This window comes from Manacus candei, unplaced genomic scaffold (assembly GCF_025592945.1).
Source record: "Manacus candei isolate 608988 ecotype Guabito, Panama unplaced genomic scaffold, ASM2559294v1 h1tg000050l, whole genome shotgun sequence".
Lineage (NCBI taxonomy): Eukaryota > Metazoa > Chordata > Aves > Passeriformes > Pipridae > Manacus > Manacus candei.
Genome location: NW_026138098.1, coordinates 17504173 through 17522838, shown reverse-complemented (window position 1 = coordinate 17522838; position 18666 = coordinate 17504173).

Below are 18666 nucleotides of genomic sequence, written 5' to 3'. Positions count from 1 at the left end.
AAGTGATGCTGACACAGAGCGCTCTGTGTGCTCATGATGTCCTTATGCTGCACCCAACATCCAGAGTTCTGAAGATTGTAAAAAGTGAGCTCAGGAAATTTGCTGCTGCTCCTGTGCTTTGCTAGTTTAAGATGTTGAGTTTGTAAAGCATCTTATTACTAATGAAGAATTCGTGGAGTGTATTTGAAGACATTAACAAGGAAAGAGAAAGAGATGTACTCCAAATGAGTATCCCCTTGGAAGCAAACAGCATCCAGAATAGCACCTCTACCTCTATATCTACTTTCTACAGTGTTGATTGCATTATAATGTTAAACAGGAATTCCACTGCCGACTTCTAGACCCTTTCCCTTTCTCCAAGTTTTCAACTCAGATTGTTATTCTCTGGTAATGAAAATTCCTGGAACAAGAGAAAAAAAAAGACAGGATACTGCTGAATGGTACTGTAATTTGCAGCAGCCTACCCCTCTTTCCATGTTCTGCTGGTTGCAAAATCTTTCTTCTTAGAGTGAAAATGTGCTTCCAGAGTGCCTTATAAATAAGTAAAGAACGTTACTACTCTGCTTGAGGTAAGCAATATGCAACTTGTTTTTCATCTTTGGAAAAATTGCTGTTGAAAAGCTCTGGCTAATACTTTGAGAGGATGAATGTGCATGTTCAGAGCATTGTCCATGTGATTTGACTTTTTTTAATTTATTCACAAACAAATAAATGTTTGCTAGTGAAAATTTTTGTTAATATATTAATAAATATGTAAATTATGCTATAGCTTATTTAGAGAAGTGATACTATGAAAGATAAAATCTGTGTTTTCAACCAAGGAGTGCTATAATTCAATTTTCTATACTTGCTATAAAAACCACAAGGTATTATGTCACAGTATAATAACAGCATGAAACCAAACACATGGTATGTAGATGCCTGAGCAGATAAAGGCATGTGCTTAAAGAATACTCACATGTGTAACATGCAACATGTGTAGATAGGCTTTTAGTGCTCCTGTTGTGGAAATATGAAATGGCCTACTGATAGCATGCTCTCCATTTGTTTTAAAGATTGTATTTAAAACAAGAAAATCACTTGGAAAATAGATGCTTACCATCTATTCAAAGGAATCAAAGTGCTTTGTATGTTATGCATTTAAAACATACACATGCAGGAGTGACTTTGCCATGGCAACATGGCCGTAGGTGAAAGTAGAGTAAAGCAACTTAGCACAAGAAAATAATTCAACTGCAAGATAAGTTTTCAAGGTAACAGTAATGTGAAATCAGAATTCACAGCTAAATCTGTTCAGGTTTGCCCCCTGACTTTGGAGAAAAGTATCAGTAAAACGCTTTAAGTGATTGCACAGTGAGCTGCCTACCATCTGCATTCAGCCTCAAAACACTGATTTCTGCCTGCAGCTCCTGGCCAAGGCTGTTCTATGGCAAACAAATTCACAGGGTTAAAAAATTTCAGAGTAAAATGTTTTATCCCCATGAGCCTTAATATAATCTCATTTCCCAACATGGGGAAACTAAAGTAATCACTGCTTAAAAAAGCTGAAGAGAAGCTAAATTCTTCTAAGTTCCTTCTGATATCTTCTGGATTTTGAGAAGGAGGTGGATTGGGTAGGAGAGCCTTCTTGTCTTTCCAAGAGAGGGCTGTATACTAATTTTCTTTATTCTGATATCATCTATTGCTACTCACAGGAGGAGACTGGCTAAAACCAAAGTTGAATAGCCCATAAGAAAGTCAGTCTTCACCTCTGGTCATTCTCATCTGTCTCAATTGTACAACAGCAGGTGGGGACAAGAATTTCCAGAGATGCAGCATCACAGCACCATGTGGAGGAAATTGCTCAGCACACCAACACAAGGGAGTACCAGGCAGCACCCCACAGAGCAGTAATGAGCCAAGCAGCTGAGTACAAGGTTCCATTGGTGCACTTCTCAAGCTATTCATAGCTCTGTGCTATGAATGTGGAAACTGGCAGCAGATAGGCAGTGGCTGGCTGTTTTCAATCCCTGTACAAGCTCAGATCACTGTTAGCCAGACTACATGTACACCACACTTCATTGTATACGAGATGTTTGCCCATGGGATATATATAAAATACTGGATTTCAATGTTACCTTTCACCAATAAGCATTTTTAGTATCACTCACCTTAACTGCTGCCAAGCGTGACTGGGGTTAAAGTAGGAAGCCAGCAGATACAATTGTATCTTCTAAATGTCCTCACATTTTGCTACTAGGAACCATAGACTTAGTTCCAGCTGCTGTTTGCAGTCTAATGTTAAGAGTTACCAAAGAGCTTGACCTTGGAAAATGGTAAAAGAGCATCCTGGAGCCTTACTACAGAATTGCAGGCAGAAGCTCTGGCAGAAGACGGGAGACTCGGTGTGGCCATCAGCTTGAGACTCTGGCTATGAAACCCAGTGCAAGACTGAGCCTGGTGTTGCTAAACTCTGTGGGAGCATAGGTCATGGGGAAGGAAAAACACCTGTTGTATAGCAGCTCTCTCATCTGCTCTGCTTTTATTTGTCCACAAGGAATAAGAATATTTGAGAGTTGATAGAAAGTACTGTGGTAAAGACTGCACAGTTGTGATTATAGATTAAAGATTTCTGTGAGAAAGTAAGCTCTAGACAGTGCTCCATAGTATTAATAGCTTCCAAGGAAAGATACCAAGTCCAAAGACCAAAAGCATCATGAGTTGTGGCCTGCTGTTCAAAGAACTTATTCAAATGTAGTCCTCACAGAGACTGCTGATGATTTCCATTGACTCTGTAATGTGGTTTTTTCCACTTCAGTACAGGATCAATTAAAATCATCTCTAAAAGACTTCATTGTACAAGCACCTCTAGTACAACAGACCACAAGGCACATACACATTTTTAATTTGAAGAGCCAAAGCTGGACTGAATTTCTTTCTCTTCATGCATCAGCAATATTTAGAAAAGGAGAAAAAAAATCCATGTTTGGTGAGTTATGATCCACGAATGCTGCATTAAGAATGCTTGAAGTGTCACAGATTCCTTCCAAGCAGCGCCTTTGAGGCTCCAGTTGTGCTTCTACAAAATTCACATAGGCAGGTGGCAAGATTTTCTTTGACTTCCATAAATATGCGGCAAGACAGCAACACCCAGATGCTGAAGTGATTTTGAGTAAGAATGGGGAGCAGCAACACAGCACACAGCTGATTGCTGTCAGCAGAGCAGTGTGGATGTATGCAAGACCCAGGTTCCACAGTGGGACCCAAAGCAAACACAGGCATCCATTCTTAGGAATGGGATGAAAAGTTCCTCCATGATTCTCTAGAATCAGATAGACTGAGGCTTGTTTAGCTTTCACCCACACCCAGGTCTTTTGTTAAGGGTGTAATGCATATGGAGAGTTTGTACTTTGTATTCAAAGAAAAATTATTTTTTGACAATTTTCCAAAAGCATGGCTTTTTCCCCCCCCCCCCCTAAATTTAATGGTAAAACCCAATCCTGGAAGGTCATAAGGCAAAGCTCCTCCCTTAGCAACTTCAATGGCATGGAGTGACTGCAAATAGACAGCAGCAAGTGAAATTCTGTGAATGGAAAATGTCTTATTAAATAGAAAAAAACCTACAGATTTAATAACTGAAATGTACATCAAAGTAAAAGCCAAGGAAATAAAAAAAAAGAGCAGCAAAAAAAGGGCTTGTTGATGGTTTTATATATCTTATCCATGTTCATTAATATCTGACCTCTTTCCTGTACAAAGACAGTAGTTGAGCCCAAAGCTATGAGCATAGAATTTACTGCTGTTAATGATCAGTCCAGAGCAACCTCTACCTGGGCCCATATGTGTCCAAGTCAGGATTTTGAACTGTAAATGATACCTTTACTGTGGTTAGGCAAAAAGTGAGCTTAAATGCAGGAGACAGCTGCTGTAGATCAGATGTGATAGCTGGGAGGAGGTGTAGAGAGTTATCTTAAGGTCTGGAAGCTCCATCTGTGTGCAGTCTGTCGTCAACCCTGATCTTTAGGAGCTTGGTGTTAGTTAAAACAGAGTGACTCCATAGCCAAGGCAGGATGACACACCGAATTCCACTCTGCCGCTGTAGCTCTCTTATGTGGTAAACATATCTAGCAAAATCCTTAATATTCAGGATCTGTTCTGCAGGTGACACAGCTGGGCTCTTCTGACAGCATTTCTACTAGGTAGTTTAGTAGAAAAACAAAGGTAAACTGATCTGGTACTCTGCTGCCCAGCAATAAGCAGCAGAAAGAGTTATTCATATTTGGGAGCTGTTGGTAGGAATGTGCTGGACCTCCATGTTTTAAGCTCATATATGTGTGTCACAGATATTTGTTTAAATCACAGAAGGATTTTGCCCACCATCTTTCATTATCGATTCAGTTCAAGCAGCCAGTGGGCTTGTGAAGCCATCAGCTCTTGCCATTGATTTTGCCAGCAGCAGTGACTATTCTGCTTGCTCTTCACACCAGAAGTCCCATCCAAGAAGATGCATTGTGTTAACTTGTTTCCATCCTTGCAGGTTGGATCTCCTATCAAATCAGGTACTGACTTACCAGATCTTCTTACGGAAGATTTTCCTCTGTTCATTCATCATCTTTGTCCTTTTAACAGCAACAGCTCTGCTTGAAATTACAGTGGTTCATTTCTTTGCAACCAGCTCTCCCAGTGCCAGGCATGTCAGCAGGATGGAAATTGCTGCTACAACAGCAGCCACAGGTACGTGCAGTTGCTAAGATCTGAATGCAAAGCTGTACTCAATGACTCCTCCTTTATTAGCACAACATCAAAGCATGGGGCATCCTCCCCAGGTAGCTCCTACTCTGGAAAATTCCCATCTCACCTGCATGAGATGGTACAAACTCAAAGGCAGGTTCCTGGGGCATCTGCAGGGTCCCCAGCCTTGCTCTGCCCTGTACTCTGGCTCATGGGGCAACGTGATTTGCCCCCACCCCTTTCAGCTCAGAAGACCCCCCAGGACATAAACTCTGGGAGATGAGCTGATTTTATCCCTTAACTGATGACACCTGTAACCTGCCGTGCCCATGGTAGTGAGACTCTTGATGCTGTGGAGACAGGAGGATTGCTTTAGGTATGTGAGTAGATCTGATCTATAAGTGCTTTAGTTGGCTGTACTCAGTTAAGAATGCATTATATTAATCTAATATCCTTCTAAGTAGTAGGCAGATAGATCAGTTTCTCCTTTTCTATTCTCTTTTCTGTCATTATTTATGGTGTTTTTCCCTTGACTTTAGTTTTATATCATAGGCTTGCAATGGATAGTTCCAGTTCCTTCACATCTCTCTTACATTATGCTCTACAGACTTCAAGGAGGAATCCTCTACATTAATATTGCATTTCTGAGTAATTTCACAATGCATGTTTCACCCACAAAATCCTCTTCTCCATAACAATGCTCTTTTTTTTCCCCTGAGCCTCCAGCCTCTGTGGACACCTGCTTCAGCTATTAACAAGCTGTCCAGGTATTATGGCTGAGAACACTTGTATTTTTTTTGGTTTTTTTCTTAAACATTAAATTTAAATCTTCATTTTTCTATTTTCTTCCAAACTTTATCTAAGACCAGCTAACTCACTCATTAAATCCTGTGCCCTTTCTACCCAAGTGTGACTCCCGTGAGAATTTAAACTGGGGCCAACTTCTGCACTGCCTTTGCCAACATGTTAGGATCAGAGAGATTGCATGTGGCAAGAATTTGGATAAGGTAAGACTCTTCTGGAGGGGAACCTAATTCTGAGCTTCCTCAGTTTAAGCCTGGACTTTCTGTATGAACCTCAGGTTCATGCAAAGCAGAGATTAGATCCCAAGGTCCCCTTTTTAGCATATGCAATATTGAACCTCATCTTTCTTGTTATAAACAGGAGTGCTGCTGTGTATTTTCTTCCTTTGATCAGTGCTATTGTCAGGTTTGCAAAAACATACCCTGCTCAAGTAGTTTTGAGGGTCTCCCCACTGGCATCCATGCAGGGTTTCCTCATGCTCTCCAGGTGAGTCTCTTCTTTCTTTCCAGTGTGGACCTCCTCCTGGGACAAAACAAGGCAGTGGGACTAGTTCCTCTGTCCCACTGGGCCAGTTTTAGAACAGTGGTAATTTGTGCTGTGCACAGGGGACATCTAGTTAGGGTTAATGTCACCTTTGAATTCGTTTCAACACAAAACCAGTATTTATAGTAGGAGTGGGTTGACTCTAAACGTAGCGAGAATGGATCAGAGTTCATCACTGCTCTTTATGAACCTTTCAATCAGCTAATTAAAGAATCAGAACACAGTTTTTGCTCTTTGCATTGCTTCCTCGTATAGATAAAGTATTAATTTCAACCTTAGCTGCAAGAGGACATTGGCAAGAGATGTTTGGATCCAAGTAGGTTTCTGGCTTTGTTTTAGTCTGTTTCTGAACATCTGCTGAGGTGGGTGGCTGCTTCAGGGGGGAGGGAAAATTAACTTTATTGATTGAGTAATTTCCTTTATGAAGGATCAGAAGGGGATGGCTGCCTGCAGAAATAATATTTGTTAAATGCCCATATTTGGAAAATGAGTCATTGAGAAAATAGCATGCAAATCCCTCAGCTTATCTCCAGCAGGGAAAGAACAGAGACATGCTAAGAAAGGAATAAAGATGCTGACTTGGAGATGACAAACTAAAATGACCCTAACAGGAACTTTTTTTAAATTTTGAACTAAAAAATCCATTAGGAAAATGTTGGAGCTGGCCATTTCAAATGCTAAAACCTCTTCCTAATGAGAAAAATTTGCACAGAAATAATTGCCACCTGCAAAACATGTTTAAGTTCACAGGTGCCCATTAGTGCTGGGTATGTAGGTTTTGCAGCTCTATACTTTACCTAACTTCACCTACCTTTTCTAGAAAAAAAAATACCTAAAGGAGAATGCAATGGTATATTTAAGGTATGAATAACAAAAGGGAAAAGAAACACCTTTGTGTTGTATGAACTACTAATATGCAAGCGTGGCGAGGCCCCAAAAAGTTAAAATATCTCACAGACAAATCCTTGGGTTTCAGGCAGCCAGGCAGCAGCCCATCTAATTAGCTACAGTTACTGTCTCTTTAGCAGCTTTGTCACTGCTGACCTTTCTCTTTTACTGTGAGTCTTTGTAAGAGGACATTTTCCATAGTCTTTTGTCCTGGCAGCTGACTCTAAACCCAGGAGCAGACTGAAGTAGTTTCTACTTTCTACCGGTTCCTTTGTGGGTGTCTTGGGTCTCATTTTCTCTTGTGCTCCTGAAGAAATGCTGTGGCCTTGCTTGGCTTTATGTCGATGTGGGCTTGGAGTGCCTGCTGGGGAAGTGGTAAACTTGTTATCTGGAAATCTTGGGGAAAGAGCAGCAGCAAATTGCTGCAAAGTTAAATTATTGCTTTTGTCCTTAGCCTTGAGACTGGAGTGGGCAGTGGTAGATGAAACATGAAATCTGATATTTACTAAGTAAGCGTTTAAAACTCATTCATTAGCCTGGGAGGCTGCACATGGAACAGAATAGCTCTGCACTGATGCAACTAAAACGTTCCCTGCCAGAGCTAAAACCAAAACAGCTCAGCACTGGAGAGGAGCTACTCTGGGAGTGTTGTGGGAGCCACTGTGCTCAGGACTGCCTCATCCTGGGGAGCTCTGAGGGTATTAGCAGCTGGGACATGCTTTGAGGCCTTGGCCTGGAAGGTATAGAAGGTTTACAACAGTGTTATTTGTTTTCACTAAATCCCTCCCCACCTTGCTGTGTGGTGTAGATGTTTCTAACATGGGTAATACTCCTCTTTTGAAAAAACATGCAACAAGCAAAGCAAGCCCTCTGAGTATCTGGGGCTTTGCAAAGCAGATGCACAGTACTGGGAGTGACCAGAGGGTCTGGCTGTGCCCTGATGGCAGTACATGCCTTCCACTTCCCTCTTGATGGGCACTGCTTCACCTCACCTGTGCTCCTCTCCATGAAACTGTTGTACAATTGGGAGACAGTAGAATACAGCCTTTTAAAAATACTTTGACTTATCATTGTCTGATACCAACATTATTTTCATTCCCTGGTGATGCCAGAGAGAACATATACTGCAAATGATGATGATTTTTCAAAGATGTAAGTCCCTGTACCCAGCACTGGTGCTGTGTTCAGTTTTGGGCCACTCACTACAAGAAAGACTTTGAGGTGCTGGAGTGTGTTCAGAGAAGGACAACAAAGCTGGTGAAGGCTCTAGAGCACAAGTCTTATGAAGAGCAGCTGAGAGAGCTGGGATTGTTTAGCCTGAAGAAATGGAGGCTTGGGGGAGAACCTTACTACTCTCTGCAGTTTTCTGAAAGGAGGTTATGGCAAGGTGGGGATCGGCCTCTTCTCCCAATAAACTAGTAATAGGACTCAAGTTGTACCTGGGGAGGTTTAGATTGGCTATTAGGAAACATTTCTCCATGGAAAGGATTGTCAAGCATTGGAACAGGCTGCCCAGGGAAGTGTTTGAGTCACTATCCCTGGAGGTATTTAAAAGAGGTGTAGATGTGGCACTCGAGACATGGTTTAGTGATGGACTTGGCGGAGTTAGGATAATGGCCGGACTTGATTGTAAAGGTCTTTTCCAACTTAAACAATTCTATAATTCTATGATTCCAAAGGTTATGACAGGGAACCAGTTGATCAGAGTGGTACTGAAATATTGTGCTACAAATATGACCAACAAAGGTTGGATTGCAAGATGTGAAACAAGCACAAAACAAGCTGTGAAACTATAATGAGGTGGGTATGGGATGGCCTTTCGTAAGGTTATCAAGAAGACAAAACACTTTCAAAAAATTCAACTTCCTACAAGTCAGAAGGCACTAGCTCTGGCCAGGGAACATTTTAGCAGCTCTTTAAAAGATGATCCTTCTAAGAATAATATTTAAACCCTCTGTTTACAGTAAGGGTTGTTTTCTGGCCCTAGACTGCGGACCATTGTTATCATTGTTCTGCTTGCTTAAATAAAGATGAAATGTCACCCTCATGTCCCAGAGAAATATGAATTAAGTTATTTCCTTCTAACTGAAACTTTCTATATGTCTTAATTGGATGTACTCTAATTTGCCTTGTGAGGCTGGGGAAGAGGAACATTCTGTGCAGAAAATCCTGCCCAGTCCAGGTCATACAGGAGGTCTAATGAGAGGACTGCTGAGGTTGTTCCATCAGCTCCTTTGATCTGCCCCAGAGCCTCCATCAGCTTGCAGAAGAGAAAATAATTAAGCATTGCAATAAAAGTTTTCACAGTAGTTACAGGTGGATGAAGATCTGCAGTACTGAATGTAATGGGATTCAATTGTTTAAATGGCTAATATGTTTATAAATTCCTAGTCTTCCACTGACTTTTTTTCCAGAGGCAGCATATTCAGAATTCAAAGCAGTGTTGGTAGTGCCCTTTCATGCCAGCCACAGTACCCTGAGCTGCACCCTTTCTGTTAGACTCTGTCTGTATGTGAGGTAGTTCCTAAGACACTGGGTGTGTCTTAGGACAGTCAGACAAGTTCTGATCTCTGTATCAGTTTGCTTTGTGTTGGATTTGATGTAAAGGATCAAGTTGGTTGTAAATGTATGAAGAACAACATCAAACAACACTGGATTTGCTGCATTTTTTGTAGTAGATTTACTACAGCTCTGTATGGACTTCAATAGGAGCACAAATGACTACTTGCAGAGTTCAACTGGTTCCACGGGGAAGAAAAACCCAAGGCTTTAATGTCTTTCATCCTGCACTGGCATATTTGGGCTTACTCACAGTAGGAAGACCAGCAATATGTAGTTTTTCTTGATCAAGTGCAGTGACTGACAGATTAATATATTCAGTGGTGAACCACTGAAATGGGGGGCTGAGGAGAAGGCCGAGCATATGACAGAGAAGAAGAGAACTAAAGGAGGATGGGTTTATTTGTCCTAGAGCAGAAAGGGCTGGGAGGACCCAGTTACATTCTCTGATATTAAAGGGTTGTTTGAGAGTTAAAAGATAATTTCGGTAAGAAGAAACTTCATTAAATTGTAAAATTCTTTGTAGGCAGAAGAACAGGGAGTGCCACTGAGGTTACACAGCACTGAGACTTAGCATATGCCTCTGTACTGGTAATGCTTGTTCACTGCTAGAAGCAAGCCTCACATATTCCCTTTTCAGACTATTTGGGGTTTTAAATGTTCTTGCAATTTCCGAACATGTACTGTGTCCTTGGAGTTGCTGTCCTGACAGTGGCAGGGGGAAATAAAAAGTTTCAAGTTAGAAGCCCAAGTTTCATGGGAATTATAAATGTCTCAATGAATTTCAGAGGATCTTTAAGCAAGCAAAATGAGAGACTGCTCCAATGTCTCTGTGTAATCAATTGCAACGTTTATGACTCAGACTATGAAACATGCAGTGCTGAATTAGTCACTCTGGTCCAAGAAGAAAAATAAGACACCATCTCTTACTACATGTGAAATATTATTACAGGACAGTGGTGGTATGCTGAACTCCTAAAAATCCTCTTAGTATAAATTAACTGAAAGTAGCAAAACATAACAGGCATATCCAGTTTAATTTCATCAAGCTTTTCTGGTTTTGTTTTTAAAATTGCTCTTTTCTTAAAGCACGGGAAAAGCTGAAGTGAAAATATGTGTATTTGTGTATTGGAATCGCATGGTGTAACATGATAACTGTTATTTCAGTTGCTTTTGATCTTTCCACATGAGACAGTAGGGCTTAAAGGTTGGGCAGGGTCACAGTCTCTTTGGCCCCTGGGCCTTTGCTATGGATGCCTGAAGTAGTCTTCATTTGACACCTTCACAGTAGTCTAAAGCACTTAGCAAGTGATCTAAGTCCAGCTTATGAATATCTGTTAGCATTTTTTCAGGAAGATCATGCCCTGAGACAACCTTTTTGCAGTTTGACTAGCTCTGAGTAACCCTGACCTAACGCTAACTTAGTTTGAAAAGAAGCTGTAGGGGAAAATCACTTTTCGGCCAAAAGGTCTATTTTACCTGAACATTTTAGATTAGCATTCAGAAAGCCTGAAGAAACGGACATGGAAAGTCTGTATGCTCAGCAGGAAGTTGCCTGGATAATTACCTGTGTAAAATGTCCTACTACAAGTTTCAAGCTTCAGGGAAAAGCCTTCCTGCAGGAGCCCAGTCCTGGCTCTATCCTGAGGACACTTCCAAGGTCCATTCCTTCAAGGAGCATGGTATGGCTTGCTGTATGTCTCAGATATGCACCTCTCCCATTGCAGTGGGTGGTTACTGTACTTTCAGAGAAAGCAGGGGCTTTACATTTGATTCCCTTCTCAACTGAGAGATTTCAAATACATGTGTCCTATTTCCAAGGCAACCACTTATCCTGGAAGAACACCCTTCTCTCCTTTTGAATGTGTTCTGCCAAACCAAAATTAATTAAAAAGAGAGAAAGCATGAATACAAAGACACAAAAAAGCTGCAGGACTACGGGCTACTGCTTTGGGCACTCATGAGGACGAGGGGAATTGTGAGCCATGGTTCCTGCCCCCAGGATGAGTTGTGTTTGGCACTTGGACAGTAATGTATGCAAGCATTTCTGGCAGCAGTCAGAGCAACCAGAACTCCCTGCTTGCGCTGGAGTGCCCTGAGCATGGTGAGTGCTTCCCTGACCAATGTCATGGCTTCAGCTGGTGGGGTGGGGAGTGTTGTCTCAAGGAGGACGAAGCTGTCACCTAGTGACAAAGGCATCCTCCTCAGAAGCACAGCTTTCTTGCCCACAGGCAGAAGCAGCTAAAGATCAGATTAATTAATTGAGAGGCCCCCACCTTATCCTCTGTTCTGCAAGAAGACAGAAGCTCCTGTGGCATCTGTCTGCTCTCTGAGACTTGGAAACCAACTGTCCATGGCTGAGTGTTTCCTGCCATCAGACTGAGCTAAAGCCCTGTTCTGGGTATAGAGCAGATTGAAGCAGAGCGGGATGCTGAGCTACTCTGCTCTCCCTGAGCTGAGACAGTTCTGGATGTATAAAGTGGTGCAGCTCAGGGCACTTGGGTATTGGGGAGTGGAAAAAGTAGGCATCTGTAAAATTGAGTTTTCTCCAGTGCTAGGAGCCAACCAACCAAAGAGAGTCTGGGATCAGACACTTGAGTCCTGAGTCCTGCATAAGTCCTTTCAGATGTTGCCTTGTATCCTTTTTAGTCTCTCTCTCTTTTTTTTCTTTTTTCTCTTTTTTTTTTATTTTTGTTACCCCAGGTCTGTTTGTCTGAACTGCTTCATTGCAAGGACCCTAACAGGTCTCTGAAAGGAAGAGCATTTAAAGGGGTTACGTATTTTCAGTGCAAGTAAACATAAGAAATGCCCTCCAGTATATGGAAAAGCTGGTTTTAAACCTGCTTCCAGTTTCTCCATTTAATCTAAAAGTTGTCTGTTCAAGAAGCTTGTGAGAACACTGCTGTTCATATTAGTGCTTAGTGATACTAAGTGATACTGCTTTAGGGCATGTGCAAGTTTGGCTGTATGGATGTTTTAGCCTAGATGTGCTCAGCCAGGACATGTTACTGGAAGAGGGACCAGCACTGGCTCACTCCTGCTGCATTGGCAGGCATTCCTTGTCACTGATGTTTATTTTCTTTGCTGTTGGAGCCAGAGAGAGGAGGCTGAAATGAAAGTTAAGATAGGCAAGGAAAGAGTGAGGTGTAAAAATGTGAATCTCAGCATTCTAATCACAACCATGGTTATAATTAGTGATATGCAAAGATAAAATACACAGTATGCCTGAGGGACCTATCCACTGCTCCTGCATTGCTGTCTGACAAGTTTAATTAACCACAACAATGTTGAAATACACACTCAGAATGGTTGCTTGGGACTTGACTCACCATTCCTTCATTAGTGACATGGAGAGAACAGAGAGAAACTTAAAGGAGTAAAAAAAGCAGTGAATGAAGGAACTGTTTCTCAATGAGAATGAAGTTCAGACTAGTAAACCTGCATTACAACTGATGCTGAAGATGAGCGAGAACCCTCCCAAACGCAGTCTGGACTTGGATCATGCTTAGAGAACTCGAGCTGCGTGGAGGAAGAGGAAAGAATTTTTCCTCTATGGCCAGCCCACTTAAAAATATATTAAAAAAAAAGAAATAGCCTTTCCTGGTTCTAAGGAGACTTAGAGACTTAGACTTTTCTTGTACTTCACTTTCTAGTGTCTTTCATTTTCTTTTGCCCAAGACTGGACACTTCTGAGTCACCAGGCTTTCTATGGATACCAGGACAAGAGCGTAAGCAGTGGAGTGATGATGGAGCATTTCTTCAGGGTAAGCAGAATGAGGTTCCAAATTTGGATTACTAAATGAATAGCTTTCTCAGCTGTAGGTGCTTGGGTACATAGTGCTGAGTAACTACACTTAAATGCGTCATTATTGTTTGCTGTGTGCTGACAGATTCTGGTGCAGAGGAAAGAAATCCTTTATGTAAAGGAAAAAAATGCAGAGGTGGCCATAAATGACAATTTCTGTTTCATGTGAAATGCTGATGTGTCAGCATTTGTTCTTGTCCTATCTCACAGAGAGGCAAGACAATAAAGTTTTTTGGGGGTTTTTTTTCACCTGTAGAAGATGTCAGTCATGTGGAAACTATTTTCTGGAAAGTTTCAGATGGGTTTCTATACTGACTACACTTAAAGTGAGTTGGCAGAGCACCCTGACAACGTTTCTCACATTTTTTGGTCTCTTTGTTGAGTTTACTGCAATCCCCCTCTCTGTTACTCCAACAGAGATGGAGTGTTCCAAGGTCTATGAGTTCCACTTACTGGGTCTGTCCACTTACTCCAATGTGGAAATCTGAAGTGGGAGCCATAACTCATGCAGGGAAGTTGCCCATTGTGGAAACCATATGACTAGCAACTTGAAACTATTAACTAATTTTTAGTGAAATAGGAACCTTGTAAGTGAATTGTAGATCTCTAGTCAGACCAAGCTTCACTCCCGTCACAGGTAGAGTCTGACACGTGTGGTTTGTTGGCAGAGAAAAGTCATATCTGTAGGAGATGGCATGTCAAAGCGGTCTATCACAATTTTCCTTGGCACTATGTATATGTATTAGTTAGAAGGGCTTTTAGAAGTACCTTTCAAAATTTCAACTTCTTTTCTCCTTTATTAACGTACAGGTGTATTTGTGCTTGGTCTTCAATTGCACTGTTTATTCACCCAAGAGCACCACAGCACATTCTCCTTCCCTCACCACACTTCCTTGCTCTCTTTCAAGCCACTGATAGCCCATTCAAGTAAAAAATCTGGAAGGAGGGTATGGAGGGGGCTTAGGAGACCAGTAGAGCCATACTTGATAATTGCAGGTGGTAAGAAAAGGTCACCACTTGCTTTAACTTCGCTGCTTTGCAAAAGTATGAAATGCCACCATGCCACCATGTTTTGGGTAAATGTTTAAAATTATTGAAAAAAAAAGAGTAATATGTAGTAGATTTAGCTTACTATTCATTTTCATTTTAGTATATTGGGTATTTCTGATTGAATGAGAAAGGTCCACAATGCCAATAGACCAAAAAGAAATCTTGGCTCAAAAGGCACATCTTGCAGCACTTATCAAGCAAATCTCCTAATAATTCAGATGGAAATCTTGCTGCAGCAAGGATCATTTTTTGGCAACAAAATGTAAGAACTACAGCAAAACATGAGTAACTTTTACATGATGTACTTACTTTCTTCTTTGTAAATGACTTCTTTCTTATTTGTGCTTGTAATGCAAAATCTCCTCTTTCCTGCACAGCCACAGAGCCTGCTTTAAAACCCAAAAATTGTTATTGGCCTGTTTTAAGCTGCTTGTCTTGACATCAGTAGGAAGATGTGGCTCTCCCTGAAACCCAGTAAAGTAGTGGATATGACTGTTATAAATATATCAAGAAATAAAGATATTTTTTCAAAACAAGTGAGCAGCAGCTCCTACCTCAGCAGACACCCTGTTGCCTCCACTTGGGCAATAGGCAGGAGCATGGCTGTTTGGTTAGATGCCCTTCTACCGAGCTGTTGCCTTCCATTCCAAAGTATATCTATTATTTCCAAATAGTCAGATCAAGTTAAATCTAAACAAAGGAAGGTTCTGACAGTCAAACAAAGAAGCAACATAATTTTACTACAGAGCCAAAAAAAAAAAAAAAAAACAACAAATTGCTATCATTTTATATTCCCTGTGCAGAAAAAATGCTTGCTATTCAGTCATGATGACTTTTATTTTCACTGGGGTTTCATACTGAAGGAGATGCAGAGGGTAACCTGGGACACCGGTAAGTGGCTTTTCTTGTAACACAAGATTTTCATGCAGCACACATACAAGCAAAGCATTTGTGTGCAACTCAGCACAAACAATCCTTCAGAGATGATCACACTTTGTTATTGATGGAAAGATGACGCAGCTCCTCAGCCGTGCAGACACAGCTCTCCCGATGGTTTGCATTAGTTCATATAGAAGGCATTCAGACTATGTCACCAGCAGACAGCTCTGCCTTATTAGGATGAGGCAGTTTTCTTCAGAGCCTGTGCTTTCCTGGGTTGCTCAGAGCCTGATGAATGGGTGGATACCAATCTGACTCTCACCTTTTTTGTGCCAAACTGACTATCCTGTTTTAACATATACTAGAGCCCTTTCTTTAAGCTGTATGTTGACGTTCCTTTGAGTCTAAATATGCAGCTTTCTATCTTGGGAAGGCACAGACTGTGTTCATCGCCATCTGTGGGTGAAAGCTATATTCTTCATATATTTAGGTCCACATCAAATCTTAAAAGATGTGTATGCCAGAGGGAGAATTTCTACCTGAACCTCTTCCCTTCTAATCTGTCAGCAGTGATTTTTTCATGTGGGAACTTCCTGGGGAGCTACTGTAATATTATCAAGCAATTACTTTTAAGACTACTGGGACCAATCAGCACTGGGGCTTGAGTGGTGCTGCGAAACAAATGCAGATACAAAGCATTGGGCCCTGCAACTTTGGCATTAGGAACATGTCTGGTTTTTTACACCAATAAATTCTATAGTTTAAAAAGTTGCTGCAGCAGAAGAAACAGCTTCAACAAAACTAATTCTGGTCACCCATTTCCCTAAAGAAACATAGCATACTACACATGCTTTTTTTCAACATTGAACAGAGCCTGGTGCTTTAGGCAAGTGAAGGTCTTGGTCTCCATTTGCAGACACTGAAGCTACATTTAAAATGTGTATCTGCAGGGCAGCTGGGCACTCACACCCCTCTGCAGGTCTGTGGGTGTAAGCGCTGCAGTCTGAACACGGGGCAGCTCAGCACAAAGTCAGATGGTTGGTTACTTAACAAAAATAGCATTGTTAAACTTTACTCTGACTTCCACCATTTGATGTAGTTTGACCCAAAATGTTCAGGCAAGAAAATATCCTGATATTTGCCTCCAGCTTCAAATAGATGGTTTGCAGAAGCTGACAATTTGCTTTTGTTTGTTCTCTGCTCTAATTTTGCAAACAAAGCAGGACCTTTCAAATACTCAGAAAACAACTGACAGTATTGCTCCAGAATAGACTTAACAAGGTAACTTCTGCTTTTAGAAAAAGAAGTCAGACACATGACTACTTTGAACATTTTTTGAGATCACATTTTTCAGTAATGGCTCTTTCCAGTAATAAATTTTCACAGCACCCTCTCAGGAGCAGCTTTGGGGCCAGTGGTGAGGAGGCCAAGATTTGGAGCCCCACTGCGTTGAGTCCAATTTATTTTCTATAAATCACAAAATCCTGACAAATTTCCCAAGTGGTTTAGAAATTATTTCTGTTTTCTAAATTCCTTAAATTTTATTACAGCCATAACTAAAAAAAATATTAAAATAAAAAAAGAAAATTCCTCTCATTTCTTCTCTTGAGTGAGAAGTCCCAGTAACTGTTTTGGGGGAATCCATCATTGCTATAGCATTTCATTTATTTTTCTGCAATAAACTGTTAATTCCAGGAGGAAGATATTACCCTTCTAGACTCTCAGTCCGATAGGAGATTAATTTCTCCTAAGGGTTTATATCAGTTCTCTTATCTAGATTTCCCACTTACTTTATAGCTATTGTTTCTTTAAGTTTCCCAAGGGACATCCCACAACACTTCCTGCTCTAGGCTTTCACCAAAGCCAAAGTGGGCAGCAGTTACACCCATAACTTCTTAGACAGATTCCTGAGAGAATGCATCATCTCCCCTTTTTTGGCTTGCTGTAACATGCTTAACTTTTATTGGCATTAGACCTTTTAACACTTTCTAAATTTATGCTACCAGGGAGTTGAGTGGTATAGAAGAGCCAGAAGTCGCATCTATTACATTACTCTCTGTTAAATATATCTGAGAATGCAGTGCCTCTTGCCTCACAGAGATTCTACTTTGTATCAAAGACGTGTACTTTTAATTAATAAAAGCTGAAAGAAGGCCTCAAGCAGAGATGTTTTGTAAATCATTAAATTCTTAGGTCTCAGTCTTCAGAAAAAAGGAATGTTTAGACTATTGCACTTGTGCAGAGCATGACTACCTCTTCTCTCGAGGTTTATAGCTTTTGGCAAGGAAGGGGTGTGGAGGGGGGTGTGAAAAAAAAAGAAAATCAGAGGTGAAACATAATGCTGACCTGGATAATGCATCATTTCTTTAAATATGTATGTTTTTATTAGCTACAAAAAGCTTATTTCTCCATTGTAAAACATTTGCAGTAGCAGCTTCATTACCATCACAGAATTCTACTTCTAGTTACATTTGTAACACTAACAAAGCTCTTTACAGCTGTTTTAACAATGATTTCTACTTAAGATAAGCTTGAAGACTGTATAAAGACCATTCCTAAAGATCATTCCTTGGCTGTTCATTATACTTGCTTCCCCATTCCTCTTTTCTAGGAATTTCTGCATAAAAGCAGTGTATTGGTTTTCAGTTCCTCATTGTGACCTTTCCCTTAACCCTGTAAGGGAGAAATGATTTTTTTTTTAATCCTTTGAAATGTTGATTAGAAAAATGTTTTGATTTGAGTTAGTTCATATTTGCTCTGAAAAGAACAGACTATAGTCAGTGAACCAGAAGACATCTCAAACAGCTGCTGAAGTTTTAATGACTTAGAGTAGATCCACTATAAAGTGTCTTCTATCTGATACTTGCCTTCTTTGGCCTTGCCATGGAGCTGTGCATGAACTGCATCAGAGAAATTGCTTTATAAATTACATGTTTTGAGTGTTGTTTGGGTTGGTTGGTTGTATGGCTTTGCTGTAAATAGATTTGCATCTAATCTTGTTTCCATTGGTTTTATTGAAAGTAATGGCTGCTAAAGTTGACTCCATTACAGTAATATAATTCCTGCCATAATGGAAGTCAAGCATTAGAAAATATAAAACTTAGAATCTAGGGGTCCCTGAATAATACAGAGCTATCTAGCATAAGGTAGATTTGTTATCCTATCTGTTCATTTTTGTACTAAGCATCCAAGGTAACCTTATTGTCAGCTGGCAAATTAGCATTTTCCCTAAACAAAGGCTTTCAGATTTGGAAAGACCTCCAGAATCACCAGTTAAAAAAAATTTGATGGTGTTCATCTCTGACATGATTTCTGCATTATCAGACACCTGGCTTCATACCTTTGCAAATTTAATGTCTGAGAGAAAGGGACAGATGTTCTGATAATAATAACTTTCTTACTGTATGAACACCAGAACTAACACCTTC